Source organism: Mauremys mutica, chromosome 25 (assembly GCF_020497125.1).
Source record: "Mauremys mutica isolate MM-2020 ecotype Southern chromosome 25, ASM2049712v1, whole genome shotgun sequence".
NCBI classification, from domain to species: domain Eukaryota; kingdom Metazoa; phylum Chordata; order Testudines; family Geoemydidae; genus Mauremys; species Mauremys mutica.
In genome coordinates, this window is record NC_059096.1 from 7,537,237 (window position 1) to 7,543,236 (window position 6,000).

At 58.9% G+C, this 6,000-nt stretch overlaps 1 protein-coding gene across 2 annotated transcripts in view; it reads right to left on the reverse strand.

Moving 5' to 3' along the window:
- Positions 1–4,431, reverse strand: part of MPP2 (MAGUK p55 scaffold protein 2) — a 42,157-nt gene extending 37,726 nt beyond the window's left edge. For both annotated transcript variants that reach the window (XM_044999596.1, XM_044999594.1), the window contains exon 1: positions 4,389–4,431. The gene's annotated coding sequence lies outside the window, so the exon portion shown is untranslated. The remainder of the gene's footprint in view (positions 1–4,388) is intronic.
- Between the last annotated feature and the right edge of the window lie 1,569 nt (positions 4,432–6,000).

A 6,000-nucleotide genomic window follows, 5' to 3' on the forward strand; every position in this document is an offset into this window, starting at 1 on the left:
TTGTGAACTCCTCAGCAGAGACTCAGCATCGAATTCCTCCCTGATCCGGCGACATGCCACCTCTGGTCACAGGAGGCGACATCCAGGTCAGCTTCTCCTCCAACCCCCACCCCCCAACCCCAGCTTTGAAATGCCCCTTGGCTGAAACAACCTCTCCACAAAGCCGGGACGGGCACCACCTTCCCCAGGCTGCTCCCATGCGGGCTGTCCCCAGCCAGCCTCTTTGCTCCACTCTTGCTGTCAAGCTCCAGGCCTCTCCCCCCTACACCCACCCACTTGGGAATGCAGCCGGCTCCATGTGAAACGAACACGCCCGGTCTCAGCTTAGCAGCTGCCAGAGCATCAATTCCATTCTTTTTGGGCAAAGCAACAAACACGTCACATTTCGGGGCATGGAGGAGGAGGAGGAGGAGGAGGAGGAGGAGGAGGAATCGGGCCCTCCAGGCTAGGGCACAAGAACTGAAACAGCGACTCAGTTGCTTTCCCTGCTCTGTGCTTTAAGGGTTAACAATCTCTCCCGCCCCACCCACCAGATCACAAATCCAGGCACCTGAGCACCTGGGCAGGTGCCTTTGGAATGTTCCCTGGCGAGAAGCCACATGCACATTGGTCTGGGGGCGGGCGGAGCTCAGGAGAGTGAATGGGGCAGATACCAGTTTCAGCCTGAACGCCACGTGGTGCCGGTGGCCGATCTGGATTCTGCACCAGATCAGACTCATGCCAGTCCAGCATTGCACACCAGCCAACTCTACTGCTGGACCCAGCCGGCCCTAACAAAGAAAACCAGGAAGGAGGGACAAATAGAAACATTATCATTGGCTTCGGTGGGGTGCTCTGGACTCAGAAGGCAGCATGGGAGGAGCATGGGGGATGCTCCCATAGGAGCGTGAAGAGCATCCCGGATGGTCCGTACGAGCCATTCACTGCTGGACTGGAGGTGGTTGGTACGAGATAGCATAGCCATCAGGCAGCTGCCCAGGTTAGCACCTATCTCAGCCATAGCTGGAGTGAGCTTAGATCTGTCCCATTCTGCCCCATCCCTGGTACTGAGGGGCACAGCCTGGGAGAATCCCGAGTGACAGGCAGAGGGAATCTCCATGGGAAGGATGGAATCGGAGTTCGTTTCATGGAGGGGGTTGCACACTCCAAACCAGGGAACAGGAGGAGAGATTAAAGAGGCTAGGACTCTTCAGCTTGGAAAAGAGGAGACTAAGCGGGGATATGACAGAGGTCTATAAAATCATGAGTGATGTGGAGAAAGTGGATAAGGAAAAGTTATTTACTTGTTCCCATAATACAAGAACTAGGGGTCACCAAATGAAATTAATGGGCAGCAGTTTTAAAACAAATAAAAGGAAGTTCTTCTTCACGCAGCGCACAGTCAACTTGTGGAACTCCTTGCCTGAGGAGGTTGTGAAGGCTGGGCCTATAACAGTGTTTAAAAGAGAACTGGATAAATTCATGGTGGTTAAGTCGATTAATGGCTATTAGCCAGGGTGGGTAAGGAATGGTGTCCCTAGCCTCTGTTTGTCAGAGGATGGAGATGGATGGCAGGAGAGAGATCACTTGATCATTGCCTGTTAGGTCCACTCCCTCTGGGGCACCTGGCATTGGCCACTGTCGGTAGACAGGATACTGGGCTAGATGGACCTTTGGTCTGACCCGGTACGGCCGTTCTTATGTTCTTAGGCCTGCCTGAGGAAACAGGACAGCTATCCTGTTCCCAGCAAAGGCTCCCATTCGGCAGCTTGATTAAAGAAGGCTGAGCCCACAACCCGGACTGCAGCATCTTCATGCATGGGGCCATGAGGAGCTGCGATACACCTGGATCTGGCTGAGCCCAGAGGCTGGGAGCATGAATCTTGGTGTGGCAGCACCGGGATGGGGGTGGTTCCATGTAGCTTCCTCCTACCACCCTGGGATGTGCCGCCTGCCCCCCGGCTGTGGCTGGGAATGAGCCCTGCCACGAGCACCCCACTGCGGTTGGGAGTGGGAATCCTGGTACTAGGCCTGGTGGGCAGATCCTGGAGCAGGTTGTGAGTCCTGGCACACTTAGCTGCTGGCCCTGGGTCCCCGGATTCTGCTGCGCTTCCTTCGAGGCTCCGAGTGGGAGTCCCAGCTTAAAGCACTGGTGTGTGAATCCGGCTGCAGCCGCATCAGAAAGCCATCCGCATTCCTGGGGTGCAGACGTGCGTTCATTGCTCCGGGAGGGATGCTGACACGACCTCACCGGGCAGGATACGTCCCAACCAGGCGGCAGAATGAGAACGTGCATCCCACACGCCCACTAAGGGCAGTTCAGTGGGCGCAGAGTCAGCCACAGACTGGCGGCAGAGGAGATCTACAAGGCCACCTAATGTTTTCTGGCTCCACCCGTGAGCATGGAAATCAGGGTTCCGTCCTAGGTCCTATTCCCAGAGCGAGGAAGGAGTGTGGCCTAGTGGTTAGAACAGGGTACAGGGAGCCAGGACACACCGGTCTCTGTTTCTAATGTATGAATCGCTGATTGTTTCTATTGTCTGTCACTAATTTGCACTGGTTGCATGGCATCCACCTTCATTACAAGTTCCCTTTGATCACACAGACATACAGAGCACTTCCCTGACACAAACACACACACACACACACAAACACACACACCGCTCCCCTGACAGACTCCAACTCTGATCTAAGAGGCACTTGGTGGTGACAGGGGGATCCTGCCTCCAAGCTCAGCACTCCCTGAACCGACAACACAGTCTCGAGAGAATCTACAGGTTCCTACTGCATCCTCCTCAGCCAGTTCTCAGGGCCATGCTGCCTCTGGCAGCAGCTGGGCTCCGAGGGCCCAGTTCTTCATTGCTCTGCTTGTCGCAGCATGGGGGCAAAACACTGCCCCGTGATATTCTTTGCACAGGCAGTGGGGAATCAGGCCTGGTGGCTTTCCGCTGCCCATTGCTCATTGCGTTTCGTTTCTTTCACGCTGCCTCTCCGCCACCCCACAGCCTTGCCTCTAACCACAGGACGGGGGCAGAGGTTTCTGACTGACAGATGTCAGCGCAGCGGTCCCAGGATCCGGGACAAGCTGAGCAAAGGAATGTCTTCCTTGGCCCCACTTGGAAAGTACCCGCTTGCGAGCAACGCAGGGCTGTTCTGCGCGGCGGACATACGGCGAGGTGAACAAAGCCGCTGATTGAGCCGTGCCCAGATGGGCAGCCCTGCTGAATCCAGCCATTCTTCAGCGCCAGCGGGGCCCAGAGACGGAAGTGGTGGCGATAGGCAGCGTGGGTCTGCTGCGTATGGGGAAAGGGACTGGCAGTGAGCTCACCCCTCATAACCCCGCCCCCACCCAGTCTTTATACGGCCCAGGTAATTTGCTCTCATTCGGAATCTCTGGCCCCACACCTGGCAGCGGAGTCGTCAAGCTTCGCAATTGGTTCATGATGTGAAACCCACCGACACACACCCCAGCTTGGGGGGAAGGGGGGACTCAAACCAAGAGCCATTAAACCAGTCCCCCCCCCTTCAGAAAGCAGCTACTTATATTATTACATAACAACATGTTGCTCTTCGACGTGCCCGAAGCCACACGCAGCCGGAAGCTGAAATCAGCATCTTTAACCGGGGAGGGACGCAGCTGGGGGAGCGAAACCCACCAGCGGAGAAAATAAAATCCATTACCCCTCCCTCACTCCCCCAAAAACATCAGTGCCCACAAATCAAAGAGAGGATTCCCGCAATAGTAGGAATACGGCAGCCCGCGCAAAGCCAGAGGCTGGGCTCAATTTGTGCCAGGGCCACTCTGGGCTTGGCAGTTCAGAGCCCCGGCACCTCTGGGCCGGGCACTTCAGGGCCCCGGCACCTCTGGGCTTGGCAGTTCAGGGTCCCGCCACCTCTGGGCCGGGCACTTCAGGGCCCCGGCACCTCTGGGCCTGCTGCATCAGTTATGAATGTAAAACAAAAAATGTGCTTGAGCCCCCGGGCGGCTCTTTCATTACAAATTAAGCCCTGGCCAGAGGGGAGGAGAAGCCAAGGGGATCCGGGGAGGGGGAAAGGGAAGCCGGCTGCCCCCGGGGGAGGCGAGGAAGATGGTCAGAGCCACGGCTCGCTGGGCACCTATGGAAACCACCCCGCCTCGCCCAGCGCCCGGCTGGCAAAGCAAGGAGGCATTTCTCCTGGCAGGGCTCCGGGCGTGGAAACGGGGGGGGAAGGTTTGAAACTGACCAGCTCAGGGGGGTGCAACTGGATGATTTAGTTGGGGTTGGTCCTGCTTTGAGCAGGGGGCTGGACTAGGCGCCTCCTGGGGTCCCCTCCACCCCTGAGAGCCTCTGAGTCAATGCGCCTCAAAGGGGGGGCGGGGGAGAGGTCAGGTTAGCAGCTGCCCGCAAAGGCGGGGGAGGGGCTCTTACCTGCCCCAGCAGCGCTGCTCCAAAGGCCCCGGGCTCGCTGGGATGCGCGGCGGGGCGGGGCGGTGCTGGGCTCGCTTCGCTCCTGCCGCGGCCGCTGGGCTCTTAAAGCAGCAACGCCGCTGGAAGGGGCTGGCTGGGTCCCACCAGCGGGCCGGGGAGCGGGCTGGTGGCTGGGCCGTTTCAACCCAATGGGTTTCAACCGGGGCTCCAGGGACCCCCAGGCTATGTCTGAGATCTCCTGCCTCTGCAGCCGGGTGTGTGAATAACCCGATCTGCCCCCCGCCCCTTGCAGATCTGACTTGAGCCAGGCAGGGGCTGCGGGGGGCATCAGTTATCTCCAGCAAACTGGGGGGAAGCAGGGTGCAAGGAGAGTGGGGGTGGGGTGGGGTGTTTCCAAAAGACCATTTTGAAAGAGCACCAGGGACATTTTGTAGGGGAGGAGGCAGAAGGCGGAGCCAAGGCCGGGCTAAGGCTGTGGGATCGGGCCCGAAGGCGTGGTGGGGTCAGAGTGAAGGGGATGCGGGTGGATGAGTGAACGGGAAGCGGGGGAGTGAATGGGGGGATAGGAGAGCGGAGGGTCCATCGAGGGATGTGGGAATGGGGGAACAGGACCGCGAAGGAGTGAACGGGAGGGGATCGGCTCATTTACACCCCAGGATTGGCAGGGAAGCACTGATCATTCCTGTCCGCAAAGCGCTTTGCGATCTCAGTGAGGGTGTCTCCCCCGCAACACACACAGTTTACATGGACAGGCCCGGGCCCCAGGACTGGCTCGGATGGGGAGGCTATTCCCAGAGGTTCCCCACAATCAGCCCTACCCTCTGCCTGCCCCTGCTCTGGGACCACCAGCTCAGCAGCTCGGATGCTCCACAGGCGCCGGGGGGAGGCATAGGGCTGTGGGTCCAGACAAAGGCCAGGGAAGGGATTTCCTCATGGGGAGGCTCTAGGGCCTGGATTCCATTCCCCCCACACACACACACCCCAGGGTCCATGTGCCAGTGTAATGGGGCCAGACCTTCCAGGCACTGAGCATGGGGGGGATTCCCTCCTACCCCAGGGAAGTACAGGCACGTGTTCCCACGGAGGTCACCCTGCTGTGGGACCATTCACCAGCCCGTTCATCCCCCTCTCAGACAGCTGCCCTGGGCCTCAGTGATACCCCTCTTGCCCCCTGGCCATTCACCCCTGCCAAGCGGATGCTGGCTCCACGCTCCCTCCCCCCAGGGTAAACCGCAACCCCCATCCCTGGTGATTCGAATCTCCGCAGGCCCCCTGCGACACCCCGCTGTGAATGCACAAACACACACACGCATGCCCCAGCCATCAGGATGTCCCAGCCCCTGACACCCCCAGCTGTGCTGTCCCCCCCACCCCCACCCACACAACTGGGTGTCTGCACTCCCCTCGCTCCAGATCAAAGAGCAGCAAATCGACGGCAACTTACACCCAGATTTATTGTGCTGATCATTATTCACATTAGTCTACCCAGGAACCGAGGGACAGAGAGAGAAGGTGGCAGTTGCGGTGTTGGTTGTCTTTGAAGCAGGCGGCCCCGGGGGGGCACAGGAGCGGGGAAGAGAGGAGAATCACAGAGGGATCAGCGCCGGGGCGG